We start from the raw sequence: 22,081 nt of genomic DNA on the forward strand, positions 1-22,081 counted from the left end.
TTACATTAATTGATTTTCTTATGTTGAACCATCCTTGCATACCTGGGATGAATCCTACTTGGTCATGATGTATAATTCTTTTAATGTGTTGTTGGATACGATTTGCTAGAATTTTATTGAGGATTTTTGCATCTGTATTCATTAGAGAGATTGGTCTGTAGTTTTCTTTTTTTGTAATATCTTTGCCTGGTTTTGGTATGAGGGTGATGTTGGCTTCATAGAATGAATTAGGTAGTTTTCCCTCCACTTCGATTTTTTTGAAGAGTTTGAAGAGAATTGGTACTAATTCTTTCTGGAACGTTTGGTAGAATTCACATGTGAAGCCATCTGGTCCTGGACTTTTCTTTTTAGGAAGCTTTTGAATGACTAATTCAATTTCTTTACTTGTGATTGGTTTGTTGAGGTCATCTATGTCTTCTTGAGTCAAAGTTGGTTGTTCATGTCTTTCCCGGAACCCGTCCATTTCCTCTAAATTGTTGTATTTATTAGCGTAAAGTTGTTCATAGTATCCTGTTATTACCTCCTTTATTTCTGTGAGGTCAGTAGTTATGTCTCCTCTTCCATTTCTGATCTTATTTATTTGCATCCTCTCTCTTCTTCTTTTTGTCAATCTTGCTAAGGGCCCATCAATCTTATTGATTTTCTCATAGAACCAACTTCTGGCCTTATTGATTTTCTCTATTGTTTTCATGTTTTCAATTTCATTTATTTGTGCTCTAATCTTTGTTATTTCTTTCCTTTTGCTTGCTTTGGGGTTAGCTTGCTGTTCTTTCTCCAGTTCTTCCAAATGGATAGTTAATTCCTGCATTTTTGCCTTTTCTTCTTTTCTGATATAGGCATTTAGAGCAATAAATTTCCCTCTTAGCACTGCCTTTGCTGCGTCCCATAAGTTTTGATATGTTGTGTTTTCATTTTCATTCGCCTCGAGGTATTTGCTAATTTCTCTTGCAATTTCTTCTTTGACCCAGTCGTTGTTTAGGAGTGTGTTGTTGAGCCTCCACGTATTTGTGAATTTTCTGGCACTCTGCCTATTATTGATTTCCAACATCATTCCTTTATGGTCCGAGAAAGTGTTGTGTAAGATTTCAATCTTTTTAAATTTGTTAAGACTTGCTTTGTGACCCAGCATATGGTCTATCTTTGAGAATGATCCATGAGCACTTGAGAAAAAGGTGTATCCTGCTGTTGTGGGATGTAATGTGCTATAAATGTCTATTAAGTCTAGTTCATTTATAGTAATATTCAGATTCTCTATTTCTTTGTTGATCCTCTGTCTAGATGTTCTGTCCCTTGATGAGAGTGGTGAGTTGAAGTCTCCAACTATTATGGTATATGAGTCTATTTCCCTTTTCAGTGTTTGCAGTATATTCTTCACGTATTTTGGGGCATTCTGATTCTGTGCGTAAATATTTATGATTGTTATGTCTTCTTGTTTAATTGTTCCTTTTATTAGTATATAGTGTCCTTCTTTGTCTCTTTTAACTGTTTTACATTTGAAGTCTAATTTATTGGATATTAGTATAGCCACTCCTGCTCTTTTCTGGTTGTTATTTGCATGAAATATCTTTTCCCAACCTTTCACTTTCAACCTATGTTTATCTTTGGGTCTAAGATGTGTTTCCTGTAGACAGCATATAGAAGGATCCTGTTTTTTAATCCATTCTGCCAATCTATGTCTTTTGATTGGGGAATTCAGTCCATTGACATTTAGTGTTATTACTGTTTGGATAATATTTTCCTCTACCATTTTGCCTTTTGTATTATATATATCATATCTGATTTTCCTTCTTTCTACACTCTTTTCCATATCTCTCTCTTCTGTCTTTTTGTATCTGACTCTAGTGCTCCCTTTAGTATTTCTTGCAGAGCTGGTCTCTTGGTCACAAATTCTTTCAGTGACTTTTTGTCTGAGAATGTTTTAATTTCTCCCTCATTTTTGAAGGATAATTTTGCTGGATATAGGAGTCTTGGTTGGCAGTTTTTCTCTTTTAGTATTTTAAATATATCATCCCACTGTCTTCTAGCTTCCATGGTTTCTGCTGAGAAATCTACACAAAGTCTTATTGGGTTTCCCTTGTATGTAATGGATTGTTTTTCTCTTGCTGCTTTCAAGATCTTCTCTTTCTCTTTGACCTCTGACATTCTAACTAGTAAGTGTCTTGGAGAATGCCTATTTGGGTCTAATCTCTTTGGGGTGCGCTGCACTTCTTGGATCTGTAATTTTAGGTCTTTCATAAGAGTTGGGAAATTTTCAGTGATAATTTCTTCCATTAGTTTTTCTCCTCCTTTTCCCTTTTCTTCTCCTTCTGGGACACCCACAACACGTATATTTGTGCGGTTCATATTGTCCTTGAGTTCCCTGATACCCTGTTCAAATTTTTCCATTCTTTTCCCTATAGTTTCTGTTTGTTTTTGGAATTCAGATGTTCCATCCTCCAAATCACTAATTCTATCTTCTGTCTCTTTAAATCTATCATTGTAGCTATCCATTATTTTTTCTATGTTTGCTACTTTATCCTTCACTTCCATAAGTTCTGCGATTTGTTTTTTCAGTTTTTCTATTTCTTCTTTATGTTCAGCCCATGTCCTCTTCATGTCCTCCCTCAATTTATCGATTTCATTTTTGAAGAGGTTTTCCATTTCTGTTCGTATATTCAGCATTAGTTGTCTCAGCTCTTGTGTCTCATTTGAGCTATTGGTTTGTTCCTTTGACTGAGCCATATTCTCAATCTTTTGAGCGTGGACAGTTATCTTCTGCTGCTGGAGTCTGGGCATTTATTCAGATTTCTCTTGGTGTTGGACCCAGCAAGGTTGTAATATTTTTCTGTGAAATCTCTGGGTTCTGTTTTTCTTATCCTGCCCAGTAGGTGGCGCTCGTGGCACACGTTTGTCTGCGGGTCCCACCAGTAAAAGGTGCTGTGGGACCTTAAACTTTGGAAAACTCTCGCCGTCCTGGGGGTTCGCTAGCCGAAGCTACTTGAACCGGCCCGGGGTCCGAATGCAGGGAGGGTTGCTGGTCGCCGCAGCCAGGGAAAGAGCCCGTCCGAATTTCCTAGTCGGCCCTGGGCAACAAGCGTGGCGGGAGGGCGCCAGCGGCAGCGGCCCGCCCGAGAGAGTGCACGTTCCCCGGGAGTCACGGGGTCACCGTTCTCCGCGGCCTGGGGGTTTCCGATCCAATTCTCTCAGTTGGTCCGGGGGCTGCGCGTGGTGTGGGCGCCAGTCGCCTTGGTTTCAGGGGACCACCTCTCCAATTCTCCCAGCCGGCCCGGGAAGGGGGAAGGGAGTAACTCCGGCCGCTTGCCACCCCGCCCGGTAAGGCCCGCGCGCCTCGGCGATCTCACCCGAGCTGCTTCTCTCAGCCAGCCAGCCGTTCCAGGATGGGGTACGCTGTCTTTTTTATCTCTGTTGTGGCTTTGGGCGCTTTCTGTATCGTTTCTACTCCCCTAGTAGGTGTCCTGGAGAAGAAACTAAGATCCGCGCGTCTTACTAAGCCGCCATCTTCCAGGAAGTCCCCCAAAAAAAGGAATTTAATGAGTTGCACGTTTGCAGTTCTAAGCCCACAAAATGTCCCGATTAAAGCAAGCCTATGAAAATATCCAATCTAAGGCACCATGGAAAGATGCTTTGATTCAAGAAGGCCAATGAAGTTCAGGGTTTCACTCTGAACTGGAAAGGCACCTGGCAAACATGACAATGTTTGCTAGCTTTCTCTTCAGGCTTCTTGTTTCATGATGCTCCCCCAGGGGCATTCTTCATCTCCAAAGGTCTCTGGCTGTGTGGGCACTCGTGCGTCTCTCGTTATTCTCAAAAGCGGCTATCTCCAAATGTTTTGTCTCTTAAAACATTCCAGTAAACTAATCAAGACCCATGAGGAATGGATAGAATCACATTTCCCTCTATTCAAAAGTTAATACCACAATTGAGGGAGTCACATCGCTGTGGAGATAATCTAATCAAGTTTCCAAAATACAATGCTGAATAGGGCGTAAGAGAAATGGTTGCTACCACAAGATTGGATTAGGACTAAAGCATGGCTTCTCTAGGATGCATAATCCTTTCAACCCAGCATAGACTCTCATAACCAGAAAGTAGAAGTTAATGTTTGGCTTCAAAGCTTTAGAGCACAATCTGACTCTCTTGTTAAGAGCTAATGCAGCTGGTAACTTGAAGTTGATACTAGTACTCATTTATAGTTTCTAAAATCCTAGGACTCTTAAGAATGATGCTAAATTGACTCTGCCTGTGCGCTGTAAACAGAACAACAAAACCTGGAAGACAGCACATCTCTGTGGTTTACTGATTATTTTAAACCCAGTTTTTTTTCTGTTAATATTTTTATTGGTAAACAGCATACAACACAAGCATTCATAACATACAAACATTCCATACCAATGGTTCACAGTATCATCACATAGTAGTATATTCATCACCATGATCATTGTTTAGAACTTTTGCATCACTCCAGAAAAAAAAAAGAAAAAGAAAAAAGGAAAAACTCATATATACCATACCTCATACCCCTCCCTCTCATTGACCGCTAGTATTTCCATCTACCCAATATATTTTAACCTTTGTTCCCCCTGTTTATTTTTCTATACCCCTTACCACTCCCTTTCATTGATCACTACTATTTCAGTCTACTCAATTTGTTTTAACATTTGTTCCCCCTATTTTTTATTTTTAACCCATATTTTTTACTCATCTGCCCATACTGTAGCAAAAAGGAGCATCAGACACAAATAAACCCACTTTTGAGACCTACTACTCAGAAAAAAAGATTTCTTTCAGTATATGACTGCTCATTAACAATGCACCTGATCACCCAGGAACTCCAGTGGAGATAAACAACGAGATGAGTGCTGTTTTCAGGCCTGCTAATACAACACCCATTCTGCAGACCATGGATCAAGGAATCATTTAGACTTTCAAGTATTACCATTTAAGAAATAGATTTCATAAAGCTATAACTGCCATTTTGATTCCTCTCATGGATATGGGTACAATATATTGAAAACCTTCTGGAAAGGATTTACCATTCTAGATGCCATGATGAACATTTGTGATTCATGAGAGGAGGTTATAATGAACAGACATTTGGAAGAAGTTGATTCCAACTGTCATGAATGACTTTGAAGGATTCAAGACTCCAGTGGAGGAATTAACTGCAAATATGGTAGAAATAGTAAGAGAACTTCTAATTAGTAAGAGCTTAAATATGTAACTGAATTGCTACATGATAAAACTTGAACAGATGAGGAGTTCCTTCTTATGTATGAGCACAGAAAGTGTTTTCTTGAGATGAAATCTGTTTCTGGTGAAGATGCTGTGAACATGTTGAGATGACAACAAAAGAGTCAGAAATTGCATTATCTTCACTGATAAAGCAGCGGCAGAGTTTGAGAGGATTGACACCAACTTTGAAGGACATTCTACTTGTGGACAAAATGCTGTCAAATAGGGCAGTGCAGCGGTGGCTCAGTGGCAGAATTCTTTTTTTTTTTATTCAACATGATAGCATACAAACATAAACATGCTTATCATATGATCATTCCATTCTTGATATATAATCAATAACTCACAGTGTCATCACATAGTTATATATTCATCATCAGATAATTTCTCAGAATGATTTGCATCAATTCAGAAAAAGAAATAAAAAGAAAACAGAAAAAAATTCATACTGTGCTGGTTTGAAATGATGTAAGTACCCTAGAAAAGTCATGTTTTAATCCAAATCCCATTTTGTAAAGGCAACCATTTCTTCTAATCCCTAATTAGTACTGTATGTTTAAAACTGTAATTAAATCATCTCCCTGTAGATGTGACTTAGGGAGTCACATCCTGATGTGATCTTGAGTGATCAGTCTTGATGTGATCTAGATGTGATCTTGAGTGATCAAGAGTGGTTGTTAAACTGGAATAGGTGGAGGTGTGTCTCTATCCATTTGGGTGTGTGTATTAGTTAGGGTTCTCTAGAGAAACAGAATCAACAGGGAACACTTGCAAATATAAAATTTATAAAAGTGTCTCATGTGACCGCAGGAATGCAGAGTCCAAAATCTACAGGGCAGACTACGAAGCTGACCACTCTGATGGATGGCCTGGATGAACTCCGCAGGAGAGGCTCACCAGCCAAAGCAGGAATGGGACCTGTCTCCTTTGAGTCCTCCTTAAAAGGCTTCCCATGATTAGATTTAGCATCACTAATTGCAGAAGACACACCCCTTTGGCTGATTACAAATGGAATCAGCTGTGGATGTAGCTGATGTGATCATGACCTAATCCTATGAAATGTCCTCATTGCAACAGACAGGCCAGCGCTTGCCCAATCAGATAAACAGGTACCACAACTTGGCCAAGTTAACACATGTCCCTAACCATGACAGTGTGTCTTGATTAGTTTACTGGAATCCCATAAAAGAGAAAACACTTTGGAGAATGCGAGAGATTCAGAGAGATTTTTGAGAGAACAGAGAATGACATAGCCACAAGAAGCAGGGAGTCTACCAGCCAGCGACTTTTGGAGATGAAGAAGGAAAACACCTACCGGGGAAGTTTCATGAAACAGAAAGCCAGGAGAGAAAGGTAGCAGGTGACACCGTGTTCACCATGTGCCTTTCCAGCTGAGAGAGAAGCCCTGACCATGACTGCCATGTGCCTTCTCACTTGAGAGAGAAAAGAAACCCTGAACTTCATCGGCCTTCTTGAACCAACGTAGCTTTCCCTGGATGCCTTAGATTGGACATTTCTATAGACTTGCTTTAATTGAGACATTTTTCTCAGCCTTAAATCTGTAAATTAGCAACTTACTGAATTCCCCTTTTTAAGTCATTCCGTTTCTGGTATATTGCATTCCGGCAGCTAGCAAACTAGAACACATACCATACTCCTTACCCCTTCCTTTCATTGATCACTAGCATTTCAATCTACTAAGTTTTATCTTAAAATTTGTTCCCCTTATTATTTATTTATTTTTCATCCATGTGTTTTACTTGTCTGTCGATAAGGTAGATAAAAGGAGCATCAGACACAAGGTTTTCACAGTCACACAGTCACATTGCGAAAGCTGTCTTCAAGAAACATGGCTCCTGGAACACAGCCCTACAGTTTCATGCACTTCCCTCTAGCCACTCTAATACACCACAAACTAAAAGGGATATCTGTATAATGTGCAAGAATAGCTCCAGGATAACCTCTCGACTCTGTTTGAAATCTCTCAGCCAGTAAATTTTATTTTGTCTCATTTCTCTTGGTTCCCCATTTTGGTTCTGTCAGGACTTTTCAAATCACCTTCCTCCCCAACATTTTCAAATACTTTGCCTTAGTTTTTATTTTATTTTATTTTATTTTTATTGACAAAACATAACAACATACAAACACGAACATTCTTAACATATGAACATTCCATTCTTGGTATATAATTAGTGACTCACAGTATTATCACATAGTTGTATATTCATCACCATGATTATTTTCTAACACCTGCATGACTCCAGAAACAAAAAGAAAAAAGAAAAAACTCATATATATCACCCTTCCCACCCCTCCCTCTCAACAACCACCAATATTTCCATTTACCCAATATATTTTAACCTTTGTTTTTCCTATTTTTTTCTATACCCCTTACCACTCCCTTTTACTGAGCACTAATATTTTGATCTACATTTTAATATTTGTTCCCTCTATTATTCATTATTATTATTTTTTCCATGGGCAGGCACGAGGAATCGACCCCAGGTCTTTGGCATGGCAGGCAAGAATTCTGCCACTGAGCCACCCATCGCACTGCCCTATCCATTCTCTTTTTTAAAATTTATTTATTAATTAAAAAGTTAAGAAACAGGGCGGGCCGCGGTGGCTCAGCGGGCAAAGTGCTTGCCTGCTATGCCGGAGGACCTCGGTTCGATTCCCGGCCCCAGCCCATGTAACAAAAAACGGAGAAACAGAATACAATAAAACAAGAAAATGTTTAAAAATGTTTCCCTTTCTTCCTTCCTTCCTTCCTTCTATCCTTCCTTCCTTCTCTCTGTCTTTCCTTTAAAAAAAAAAAAAAAAAAAAAAAAAGTTAAGAAACAAAAAAACATCAACGTGTATAATCAATAATTCACAATATCATCACCTGTCCATTCATTTTTAATCCATATGTTTTACTCATCTGTCCTCAACATAGATAAAAGGAGCATCAGATACAAGGTTTTCACAATCACACAAGTCACATTGTGAAAGCTATATCATTATACAGTCATCTTCAAGAAACATGGCTACTGAAACACAGCTCTGCATTTCAGGCACTTCCCTTCAGCCTCTCCAATATACCTTAAACTAAAAAGGGAATATCATATAATGTGTAAGAATAACCTCTCAACTCTTTGAAATCTCTCAGCCACTGACACTTTATTTTGTCTCATTTCTCTTTGTTCTCCCTTTTGGTTCTGTCAGGGCTTTTCAAATCACCTTTACCCCAAATTTTCAAATACTTTGCCTTAGTTTTTTTTTTTTTGGCACGTACTGTCAGATATTTAATCGTATTACAAAGCATCTCTAATTAAGACAATGTGGTATTTGTGTGAATACATTGAGAGACTAGTGGATTAGAAAATTCAGGAATATACCAGAGTGTGTAAGTATATATACAAAAGAGGGCAATACTTGGAGAGGGTGGAGCTGAGAAAAAGGTGGTCTCCCCAGTGTCCCCCAAGGTTGCCGTCGGAGAGAGGCAGGCCTCTGCGTGGGTCTTTGGAAAAAGTGGGACTGCTGCTTTCTAAAACCCCGAAGATAAATGACTCTCAGACTTTGAAATCTAATGATCTTTGCCCTGCAGGTTTTCAAAATTGTATGGGTCTAGTGACCCCTGTGTTCTTTCCTCCCTATGGAAATGCATATATATATCCCATGACTGCTACTCCTCTGTATATTGGCAGAAAATAACTTGTTATGGGTTTTCAAAGGTCCAGAGACAGAGAAGAATTTTGCCTTAGGTCAGACCATACTTGTAATTAACTTTGAGATTTTGTACTGTTTTTAACTTTGTGTTGTATTTGTAATGTTACTGATATGGTTTAAGGTTCTCTGATACTGTCATGGAATGAATGTATTTTGTATATGGGGAAAACATGTCTATATTAGGGTCCAGAGGGTGGAATGTGCTAGTTTGAAAGGATGTATGTCCCCTAGAAAAGCCCTGTTTTAATCAAAATCCCATTTTGTAATGGCAGAGTAATCCCTATTCAATATATGTTTGAAAAGGTGATCAGATCACCTCCCTGGATGATGTGATTTAGTCAAAGAGTGGTTGTTAAGCTGGATTAGGTGACAATCTTTCTCCACCCATTTGGGTGGGTCTTGATTAGTTTTTGAAGTCCTATAAAAAAGGGAAACATTTTGGAGAATGAAGGAGATTCGGAGAGAGCAGAGAATGCCACAGCACCACGAAGCAGAGTCCACGAGCCAGCAACCTTTGGAGATAAGAAGGAAAACGTTTCCCAGGGAGCTTCATGAAACCGGAAGCCAGGAGAGAAAGCTAGCAGATGAAACTGAGCTTGCCATGTGCCCTTCCAGATGAAAGAGAAACCCTGACCATGTTCACCATGTGCCTTTCCAGATGAGAAAGAAACTGTGACATGTTCACCATGTGCCTTCTCACTAGAGAGAAACCCTGAACTTCATCGGCCTTCTTGAACTAAGGTATCTTTCCCTGGATGCCTGTAATTGGACATTTCTATAGACTTGTTTTGTTGTGGGGTGCACCGAAAGAGAGACCACATAATTCAGAACTGCAAGCCAATTTGGAGTCTTTATTAGCCGGCCGGTGACTGCCTCAGAAACTTCTAAGAAGGAAGTATTCAGAGAGCAGCCCCCAGAGATTTTCAAGGTGTTCTTATAAAGGCTAAAATCATGTGGTTTTGCAGTTGCTAGCAAGCAAGTATATCACAGAAGTCCCCCTATTTTAGCTGTTGCCAAAACTCATCCCATTCTCTCAGTTTCCTAGCATTGGTTATTGTTTAACTCTTGGGGACATTCGCCCCAATGTTGTGGGGACTTTCCCTGCTCAGGCCTGATTGATTGCTCCTGCTTGGGCCTGATTGATTGCTCCTGACCCTCCACAGTTTTATTGGGACATTTTGTCAGCCTTAGAACTGTGAACTAGCAAAGTATTAAATTGCCCTTTTTAAAAGTTATTCTGTTTCTGGTATATTACATTCCGGCAGCTAACAAACTAGAACAAAACACTACAAATTTTTGAGTGTTGATCTTTTAACCTGCCACTTTGCTGTACTCATTTATTAGCTCTAATAGTTTTGCTGTGGATTTTTCGGGGTTTTTGACATATGGTATCATATCATCTGCAGACAGTGAGAGTTTTACTTCTTCCTTTCCAATTTTGATGCCTCGTATTTCTTTTTCTTGTCTAATTGCTCTGGCTTGAAATTCCAACACAGTGTTGAATAACAGTAGTGATAGTCGACATCCTTGTCTTGTTCCTGATCTTTTTTTAAAAATTTTTTAACATGTGATCATTCCGTTCTACATATATAATCAGTAATTCACAATGTCATCACATAGTTGCATATTCATCTTCATGATCATTTCTTAAAACATTTGCTTCAATTCAGAAAAAGAAATAAAAAGACAACAGAAAAAGAAAACGAAAACAGAAAAAAAAAATAAAAAAATTATACATACCATACCCCTTACCCTTCCCTTTCATTGATCGCTAGCATTTCAATCTAAATTTATTTTAGCATTTGTTCCCCCTATTATTTATTTTTATTCCATTATGTCCTGCTCATCTGTTGACCAGGTAGATAAAAGTAGCATCAGACACAAGATTTTCACAATCGCACAGTCACATTGTGAAAGCTATATCATTATACAGTCATCATCAAGAAACATTGATGATGTTGTTCCTGATCCTAGGGGGAAAGTTTTCAGTTTTTCCCTATTGAGGATGATGTTAGCTCTGGCTGTGATGGTGATCTTTGTATCAGGAAGTAATAGAAGGTGAGGAGGAGGAGGGACTACTTGGGGGCGGGGGTGGGCAATGAGAAGAAGGATAGGATGCAAAGCAGGGTGGAGGTGAACAACACAGCCGCTGGAAGTAGTGGAGTATCCTCTCCTGCCTTTCTCCAGAAGATATCCTCTGAGAGCCACCTGTCTTGCAGCTCAGAGGACTTCAAAGACCCAACAACTGGCTTGACTTGAGTCAGCAAGTTGATGTTTGTGTGCTGACTTAGTGCATGATTTTTGGCTTCATGTGACAGCTTCCAGCCATAGTTAATATTCTCCCGCAAGCCCCAGGTGCCCAGTGGATGACCCATGGTTGTAGAATTATACACTGGGGGAATGTTTACATTTTGTTTTATGATTTCTTCACTGTTAAGCTCCTTTGTGGACTTTGAAAATAATCTTTTTTCTTGTTATTCTTAACCCAGGCCTCAGTGAGATATTGATTATATGACAACATTGGTTTTTGTTAGCTCTTATATTCTCATTGCTATGATTGAAGAAGATATTCAAAGAACCTTATAGGAAGTGGGTAGGAGCAAATGGAATTTTACATTTACTTCTGGCAACGTGTTAAGTTCATCTTTGAAATATTTCTAGGAAAAAAAGTCTTTTGTATTTTTGTTGGCAAAAGTAGTGAGTTCTTTCTTCACTGGGATTGCTTTTATTAGTTTCTTAAAAACAGGAGAGACTTTAAGCATCTTAAATATTGTGAAAAACAATATTCATCCTTTTAAATGACCTCTCTCACCCCATGAGTTTTGCAGAGGGCCAGGCAAGCATATTGAATCTGCTCTTATAACTGCTCTAGTACTTAATGATAGAGGTATGCAGGGATTTATAAGAACAGTTAATGCACTTATTGAATTTATCCTTTTTAGTCTTTGACAAATCTGTTGAACAAAAGAATATTTGTACCAAGGAACTATAACCGAGCTGTTATAGGTCAATAGCTCCGTTTGCTAAGTAGCCAATAGTTCTGGTTTTTTATTGTTGTTATTTAAGTACTCCAAATGTATTAAGATGTTTGTTTTCACCAGCATGCAAGATTAGATGAAAGTTGTAATGTATATTTCTTATTGAAATTGAATATTAAGTTGTCATTTAAGAAGGTTAATTTTTGTTTAAGCCAAGTACTTTGTTAAAAAATAGAATGGTATGGAAAGCAAAAGTTCCCTTTACCTCCTCCCCAAATACATTCCAAAAACATAAATAAATTGTTAATGTATAATTAACCGTTTACTTTTCAAATATATATTTTAAAAGGAGATAAGATAGAAGACTTTTTTTTTTTTTAAAGGACTTGACTCATGGAAGAAAGCTTTAGTTGCTATTGCAAAAAACATCTGTATGAAGTAGAAAGTGGTTTCAATAGCATTAGTAGAGAATATGTCCTAGAAACTGCAGGTAACTGGATGTAAAATTCAAGCAGCAATTTAATAGAACAGTCCCAGATGGTTAGGCTGAGGCCAGCACCTAATGGGGACAAAAGCCTTGTCTGTGGGGAATTTTCGATGATACCTAGAGAAATATTATATTATGCATAAACCAAATTGAAATTGTTTTCACAAGTGTTGTAAAATTTCATACAGTGAAAGGGTTTTTTTTTTTTTTTTTTTACATGGGCTTCAGTTTCACAGCAAGAGTGGCATAGAATATCTAAACACAGAAGAGAACATTCATACCAGATATCTAACTCCTTAATATAGTAATGCATACAAGAATTCAAAGGCTTACGCTATGATTACAACTAGGGCTTCCTGCAACTACAAGGTGGTGATCATGGAAAGCATGGCTTCTGGTATTAATATCTAGAAAGCAGCCACTACCTTCTTCTATGTGTGTTTTCTTTTTTTTGATTTTTCTTCATTTTTCTTAATCAACTTTGCTGTTGTTGCTGATTTTTAGCAAAGCTGGTAAAAACAAAGTTATAATCATTGGACATAGCACTCTGACATTGAAAACATTTAAAACCTTCACTCTTCTGGCATGGAGAAAGCACTGTGACATTTAGAACTCTCATTTACAAATAAGGTGGTCATGGATTTTCCTGTCTTGAAGACATCCACAACTTTCCTGATCGGGTTACCATAGGAGGTCTGACTTAAATTTGTTTCGAAGCTAACATAAGAAAATTCTCGTTCTGGAGTGAATAATCCAATAAGTTCCATCTGATTTCATTCCATTCATCAAATAGCCACAAGGATTGAACAATGTGCCATCAATGACAGAACCTGGTATCAGGGCACAAATTCCACTCTCATGAGTGACATCCTTTGCAGTAATACCAACTTTCATGTTGAACTGGCCCGTAACTGCTGGGTCAAGCTCACTCATCAGAATTTCCAGGGTTTGACCTGCCTTACTGATTACATGACTCTGGGAAATCCAGAGTATACAAGTACTAACAGTCAGAATTTATCCATCCCATAAAATATGCTGCTCCATTTGGGAAAATTGCATTAAGAAACTCTGTTTCTTCCTGTAAATTCCGGTGTGGGTACCCTGGTGAGAAAGCTTCATGAAATTCTTTGACGGTTGGAATCAACTTCTTTGAAATATATGTTTATGTTGATAATATGACCTCCTCCCATGAATCACGAATGTCTTCATGGCATCTGGAATGGTGAATCCTTTCCAGAAGGTTTTCACTATACTTTGCCCAGATCCATCAGAGGAATCACCATCCATGACAGCTATAGCCTTACAAAATATATTTCTTAAATAATAAGACTTGAAAGTTGCTTTGAGTGACTCCTTGATCCATGATCTTGAGTGGGCATCGTGTTAGCAGGCATGAAAATAAGTAGTTATAGAACACATTTCAGAGTTTGGTGTGTGTTGCTGTTCCACAATCGTAGCTACTCCAAGACACTTAAGACTAAGAAATATCAGTATAATGATTCAGCAGTCATACTCATTTATTAAATCCTCAATTCTCTATTATAATTCCTTCTACTTTGATCCTTCTCCTAATCTATAGGGCTATTTGGGCTCTGCCCTTTCTAACTTTTTTACTTTGAAAAGGGGTGTCAATAAGATGTGATCGGAGGATGGAACTAATTGATGTTCTTGGAGAGGCTGACTCCTTTGGGTTTTAGGACTTATCTGGCCTAGTAAACCATCTGGAGGTTGTAGGTTTCTGGAAAGTAATCATAGTGTATGGAATCTGTGTAGAATCTCAGATAAAGCCCTAGGTGTTATTTAGGGTTAACAGAAATGGTTTTGTTTGGGGTTCGGCAGACCATAGTAATTAGCAATAACTAGCTGAAGCTTCTATAAGAGTAGCCTCCACAGTAGCCTCTCACATCTGATCTCTAATTGATGCCTGATTGTTTTTTCAGTTTCTTTAACAGTTGTTTATAGCAAAGATGACCTTCAGATCTGCAGAACTCCCACTCTAAGTCTTAGGTGTCACATAGGTAGCCAAAGTTCTAGGAGACACCAGGTTATACATATATATAGCACAGCATCTGAAAATCTGGAAACAGCATTTACAGCCCTGGACAAAATGTAACTGCTATAAGAATTTATAAAATCTAGGCCCTAATTTTCTTATAGGTATTTTCTGAAACACATCATGCAATATTTGTTCTTTTGTTTCTGGTTTATTTTGTATCATATAATGATCCCAAGGTTCATATACCCTGTTGCATGTCTCATGACTTTGTTCCTTTCTATAACCACCAGTCATAAGGTTTTGACAATCACACAATCATACCATGAAAGCTATATAGTTATTCAGTCATCTTACAAGATTCAAGGCTATTGGATTAAAATCTAACAGTTTCAAGTATTTCCTTCTAGCTGTTCTAATATATTAGGAACTGAAAAGAAATAGCTATATAATGTTTAAGAATAATCTCCAGAATGTCTGCTTGACTGTATTTGAAAGATTTCAGCCACTGAAACCTTGTTTCATTTCCTTTCCCCCTTTTGGTCAAAAAGACCTTCTCAATCTCACAATACGAGGGTCAGGCTCAACCCTGGGAGTCATGTCCCACATAACAGGGAGTTTAGTAAATTTACCTGCTGAGTTGGCTTAGAGAGAGGCCACATTTGAGTAACAAAAGAAGTTCTCTGAGGGTGACTCTTAGGCATAATTATTAGTAGGCTTAACTTCTGCTAAGGGTGAGCACCAAGATCAAGGACTCAGCCTATTAAATTGGTAGTCCCTAGTGCTTGCGAGAATATCTTGAATTCCCCTGTGGGAAAGTTTAATATTTCTGCATTTTCCCCTAATCCCTCAAGGAGGCTTTACAAATACTTTTTTATTTTCTGTCCACATTATTCCGGGATGTATCAGGGTATTACATTAACTGTACAAAATAGCAAGATCTCATTCCCATTCAAGGTTCCAAGTAATTACATTCTTTGAATAAACTGAACATACATGTTAAATTAGTGTGTTACTGAAAATACAAATTTTTATTGAATAAACATCTTTTCCTTTGGTCTCATACAGAAGTTGAAGTTGTAAAACACAATCAATATCATCCTTTACCCTGTTTTCTGACTTAGCTTATTCCTAAACAGATCATCTTCATTCATATCTCTAAATGAAGTCTGATCTCATTCACCTTCTTTAACAATTGCTGTATGGGGCAGTGCTGACTTTGTTAGCTGTAGAACGCTAACTATGAGTCTCAGGTGTCACACAGATACCCAAAGTTCCAGGGAACGACCAGGTTATACACAAAGAGCTGAGCATCTCAGAATTTAGAACTAATAGTTGAAATTCAGAAATAAGCTATAAGAGCTTAAAATCTAGGAACCTTTACAATAAGCCTTATTGAACATTTTGTACTCCTTAATTGTTGATTGCCCAATCTCTGCCCATGTTCTATTCCCTAATAACCTAGGCTCTCAAATTTAATTCTCAGAGTTTACACATTATACTTAGTCCATATTAGTGAGGCATTACAATATTTGTCGTTTTGTTTCTGGCTTATCTCACGCAACAATAATGTTCTAAGGGTTTATTCAACTAGTTGCATGCCTCACAACTTCATTCCTTTTTGCAGCTGCTTAATATTCCATTGTCTGCATACATTACAGTTTACCCTTCCCTTCATCAGTCATTGTAGACTTAGGCCACTTCCATCCATTGTAAAACGTAAATATTGCTACTGTAAACAGCAGTGTGCAAATGTCCATTCATGTTCCTGCTCTCAGTTCTTCCAAATATATACCCAGTAATGGCTGCAGAATTATACGACAGCCCTATGCATAGTCTACTGTGGAACCATGACACTGCACTCCAGAGGGGCTGTGCCATTATAGTTCCCTACCAACAGTGACTAAATACATCTCTCTCTCTCCATATTTTCTCCAACATTTGGATCTTTCTTTTTATTTTTTAAACAGTTCTGGTCACATACCATGCAATCCATTCTGCATGTGCAGTGCATTATCTCTTAACAGGACAGTCAACCTGTGCTTTGAAGCTTTGAAGCCAGACATTAACTTCTCTCTGGAAGGGCATCTTCTTCCAATGCAAGGCTATTTCTTCTGCATTGAATGGTGTTTAGTTTAGCCACCTTCAGTGATTATATTAGCTAGATCTTCTGGATAACTTGCTGTAGGTTCTTCATCAGCACTTGATGCTTCACCTTGCACATTGATGTTATGGAGATGGCATCTTTCCTTAAACCTTATGAACCAACCTCTGCTAGCTTCAAAGTTTTCTTGTTCAGCTTTCTTACTAAACCTTCATATTTGAAGAGAGTTAGGGCTTTATTCTGAATTAGGCTTTGGCTTAAGGCAATGTTGTGGCTGAATTGATCTTCTACCCAGACCACTAAAACTTTCTCCATATCAGCAATAAGTGTGTTTCGCTTTCTTATCATTCGTAAGTTTGCTGGGGTTGCACCTGTAGTTTCCTTCAAGAACTTTTCCTTGCATTTACAATTTGGCTGACTGGGCAAGAGCACTTGCTTTCAGCCTCTTGGTGTTCGACATACCTTCCTCACTATGCTTAATCATTTCTAGCTTTTGATTTCAAATGAGAAACGTGTGACTCTTCCTTTCACATTTAGAGGCCATTGTAAGATTATTAACTGTACTAATTTCAGTATTGTGTCTCAGGAAATAGAGAGGCCTGAAGAGAGGGAGAGAGATGGGCAGTCGTTAGTTGCTGGAAAAGTCAGAACACAAATTTATCAGTTATGTCCGCTGTCTTCTATGGGTGTGGATTGTGTTGCCTTAAAACAATTATAGTAGTAACATCAAAGATCACAGATCACCATTACTGATACAACAATAATGAAAAATTTTGAAATATTGTAAAAATTACTAAAACTTGGCACCGAGACACAAAGTGAGCACATGCCAATGAAAAAATGTCATTAATAGACTTGCTGGGTGCATGGTTACCACCAACTTTCAATTGGTAACAAAATTCAGTATCTGCAATGTGCGATAAAGTGAAACATGATAAACGAGGTATGGCTGTGTAATCATTCAGATTCTTCCATAAGAGATTTCTGTGGAAATTAGTTAGCATTTTAATTCAGAGTGTATATTGATGGCTGAAATCTGCTTCTTTGAACATTATCTTAAACATGATTTCTTATCCTCACTGAAAGAGATTTAGAATCCTCATTTGGTAAATATATTTGTTCGGGATTCCCTGATACCTTTTGGAGAAAGTATGGGAGTAAAAACAACTCCTAAAGATCATGTGGCCCAAATTTTTACAGATGAGGAGATTATGCGCTGGTTACTAATAGAGCTGGAATCAGAACCTAGGATAAAGTTTTTTTGCCATCAGGAAGCTACTTAAATGACAATCAATGGTCAGAAATCAACACAGGTTCTTTTGTGCCTGTAAAGGCCAGAATCCATATCAGTTTCTCTTTGTAGCTCTAGAACAAAAGTAATTGAGTCAGAGGTTTTATGAGCTGCCACTTGATTTGTGTACTCTTTTTTTTTTTCTTTAGATACAATAAAAATTCTCTGTCTGACAGTAAAATTGCAAAGAACCTAAAATTGGGCAGGGGCAAACTGAATGCTTTTGACTTATTGATGATGGGAAATGCTAACTTGATAAGATCCATGTCTAAACCTTATTTTCTTGTACAACTGAGAATGTAAGTTTCCAATTTTTAAATATTTTTCTGTTCTTTTGATTTGCCCATTTTTATTTTTCCTGTTGTTTTATAAAACTTTTTATTTTAGGAACATCAGATTTCCATCATTATTATATAGCAATTTTTCTTAGTCTTTTTCTTTTCTTTTTTTTTCACCCAACTGTTCTAGTTTGCTAGATGCTGGAATGCAATATACCAGAAACAGAATGGCTTTTAAAAAGGGGAATTTAATAAGTTGCTAGTTCACAGTTCTAAGGCCAAGAAAATGTCCCAATTATAAGTCTGTAGAAATGTCCACTCAGAGGCATCCAGGGAAAGATACCTTGGTTCAAGAAGGCTGATGAAGTTCAGGGTTTCTCTCTAGTGAGAAGGCACATGGTGAACACGGTCAGGGTTCCTCTCTCATCTGGAAGGGCACATGGCGAACACGCATCATCTGCTAGCTTCTTCTGGCTTCCTGTTTCATGAAGCTCCCTAGGAGGCATTTTCCTTCATCTCCAAAGGTCACTGGCTGATGGGCTCTCCTTCTCGTGGTTGCATTGTTCTCTGCTCTCTCAGAATCTCCTTCATTCTCAAATGTTTCCTCTTTTATAGGACTCCAGAAACTTCTCAAGACCCACCCAAATGGGTGGAGACATGACATCACCTAATCCAGCTTAACAGCCACTCTTGATTAAATCATATCTCCAGGGAGATGATTTGAATACAGTTTCAAACATACAGTATTGAATAGGGATTATTCTGCCATTTTACGAAATCGGATTTTGATTAAAACATGGCTTTTCTAGTGTCCATACCTTTCAAACCAGCGTACCAACCCAGATCGTTCTTTATTCAGAAATATTCTTACAGCAGAGAATAATTCATCATGATATTTTAATTGATGAAAATTTCTCTAGAGTCCACAGTGCCACCTCAAATTCTATATAATCTAAGTAATCATCCTGTTTTAATTTTCAGAAGAGGAATTGATCTAATTAGGCAATAAATGCCCTACAACAAAAAATAATACATCTTTATTCTTGATTTTAAATGTGTTACTTGTAAAATATATTATGTGTCTCAAAGTCACTAGTGCTTCATTATCTCCTCAGTGAAATGATAAAATCAGTATTCAGAAAGTACAAAGTAATAAAAATTCAGCCTTGAAATCTGATGTATCTGGTGTATTTACCAAAATGCAGCACCATGTGAAACTGAAACAATCATTGGGGTCACACTCACTTTTTTTTTTTCCGAAGTTTATCATAAAATTCCATTTATCAGAGTTTGAAAAAATCTGTCTTCATAATATCTTAAAATTACAAAAATTTTAAAAGTACACTGACTATCAAGTTTTGGAAAATATAATGTAATTGTTTAATTAGTTCCAAGCCTAACTCCAGGAAAACTTTTCCATATCTTTCAAAGATCTTTTATTTTACTTAAAGAAATTTGGTAAAGATTTTATTCAGTGACTCCTATCCCAAGGCTATTTATATTTTAAAAATGATCTGGTTTCTACATTACCATAGCAAAGGTATTATTGAAAAAAAATAATATTAATGAACATATCTTACTCTGTAGCATTTTTTTTACCTTTTTTTATTGTACAGTATAACATACATACAAAGCAAAGAAATAAAAGAGCAATAATTTTCAAAGCCCCCTTCAACAAGCAATTACAGGACAGATCCCAGAGTTTGTCATGGGCTATCCTATGATCCTCTCATATTTTTCCTTCTAGCTGCTCCAGAATATAGGAGGCTAGAGGGCTTAAGCATTTTTTAACATCACGATTGACTTTTTTTTCCTTCTTTTTTGGTGAAAAAATAGTGTATATACAAAAAAGCTATACATTTTAAAGCACAGCACCACAATTAGTTGTAGAACATATGTCAGAGTTTGATGTGGGTTACAGTTCCACAATTTTAGGTTTTTACTTCTAGCTGCTCTAAAATACTGGAGCCTAAGAGAGATACCAGTTTAATGATTCAGCATTCATATTCATTTGTGAAATCCTGTCTTCTCTGTATAATTCCACCATCACTTTTGATCTTTCCAACCCTCTCTTTAAGGGTGTTCGGGCTATGGCAATTCTAAATTTTTCATGTTTTGAGGGTCTGTCACTAGTATGGGGTAGGGAGATGGAACTAATATTCTGGAGAAGCTGGGCTAGGTTTCAGGACTTATCTGTACCAGGGACCCATCTGGAGGTTGTAGGTTTCTGGAAAGCTACTCTAGTACATGGAACCGTTATGGAATCTTATGTTGCCCTAGGTGTTCTTTAGGATTGGCTAGAATGGTCCTCGTTGGGGGTTGGCAAGTTATGACAGGTAGCAAGGTCTACCTGAAGCTTGTGTAAGAGCAACCTCCAGAGTAGCCTCTTGACTCTATTTCAGCTCTCTCAGCCACTGTTACTTTATTAGTTACACTTCTTTTCCCCCTTTTGGTCAGGATTGAATTGTTGATCCCATGGTGCCAGCTCTGGATTTATTCCTGGGAGTCATCTCCCACATCGCCAGGGAGGACAACCCTGGATGTCATGTCCCACGTATAGTTTTGCTTTTCTTTTTCAATTCAAAAAGAATTCAGAAAATTCGAAAAGAATTACAAAGTTTATAATTAAAAAGCAGTTCCAGCATTTGGCTCCTCATCACTGAGTTCTTTTATTCAGAGCTCACTACTTTTAAATTTCTTAAAGTATTTAACTCTATTTCAAAGTATAGTTATTTTTGGTGATATTAAATGCTTTATTTTGCCTAAATTTTGAAATTTTTTTTAAAATGCCAAAAAAACCCCAAACACAAACATTCTTAACTTTTGATCATTCCGTTCTACATATATAATCAGTAATTCACAATATCAATACATAGTTGCATATTCATCATCATGATCATTTCTTGGAACATTTGCATCTATTCAGAAAAAGAAATAAAAAGAAAACAGAAAAAAATTCATACATACCATACCCCTTACCTCTCCCTTTCATTGATCACTAGCATTTCAGTCTAAATTTATTTTAACATTTGTTCCTCATATTATTTGTTTTTATTCTATATGTTTTACTCATCTGTTGATAAGGTAGATAAAAGGAGCATCAGATCCTCAGACACATTGTGAAAGCTATATCATTATACAATCATCTTTAAGAAACATGGCTACTGGTACACAGCTCTACATTTTCAGGCAGTTCCCTCCAGCCTCTTCATTACATCTTGACTAACAAGGTGGTATCTATTTAATGCATAAGAGTAACCTCCAGGATAACCTCTCGACTCTGTTTGGAATCTCTCAGCCATTGACACTTTATTTTGTCTCATTTCGCTCTTCCCCCTTTTGGTCGAGAAGGTTTTCTCAATCCCTTGATGCTGAGTTGCTGCTTGTCCTAGAATTTCTGTCCCACATTGCCAGGAAGGTCCACACTCCTGGGAGTCATGTCCCACGTAGACAGGGCGAGGGTGGTGAGTTTACTTGTGTTGGCTGGAGAGAGAGAGGCAAAATCTGAGCAACAAACGTTCTCTTGGGGGTGACTCTTAGGCCTAATTTTAAGTAGGCTTGAGCTTTCCTTTGTGGGGTTAAGTTTCATATGAACAAACCCCAAGATTGGGGGCTCAGCTTGTAGTTTTGGTTGTCCACACTGCTTGTGAGAATATCAAGAATTCAACTTGGGGAAGTTGAATTTCCTGCTTTCTGACCATTCCCTGAAGGGGTCTTTGCAAATACTTTTTTATTCACTGTTCAAATCACTCTGGGATTTATTGGGGCATCACTCTGGACAAACCAACAAAATCTCATGCCCTATTCAAGGTTCCATGTACTTCTGCTGTTCAGTTAAGCTGTCTACATAAGTTATATTAGGAAATACACTAGTCAAAATATAAATTTTATACCAAATAAACATTTTTTGCTTTAGTCTCACGCATAAGTTAGAGTTTTATAATATTAATTATCATCTACTTTCATCACCCTGCAGTGTTGACATTCCTTTGTTCTTCCTAATGCAA

The 22,081-nt window shown here is 37.7% G+C and overlaps 1 protein-coding gene and 1 pseudogene across 4 annotated transcripts in view; one reads left to right on the forward strand and one right to left on the reverse strand.

The window, feature by feature from the left end:
• TDRP (testis development related protein) overlaps positions 1-22,081 on the forward strand; it is a 182,231-nt gene that overhangs the window by 127,546 nt on the left and 32,604 nt on the right. The gene's annotated exons all lie outside the window — the stretch shown is intronic.
• LOC143676717 (S-adenosylmethionine decarboxylase proenzyme 1 pseudogene) lies at positions 12,884-16,853 on the reverse strand (annotated as a pseudogene).

Source organism: Tamandua tetradactyla, chromosome 3 (assembly GCF_023851605.1).
Source record: "Tamandua tetradactyla isolate mTamTet1 chromosome 3, mTamTet1.pri, whole genome shotgun sequence".
NCBI lineage: Eukaryota > Metazoa > Chordata > Mammalia > Pilosa > Myrmecophagidae > Tamandua > Tamandua tetradactyla.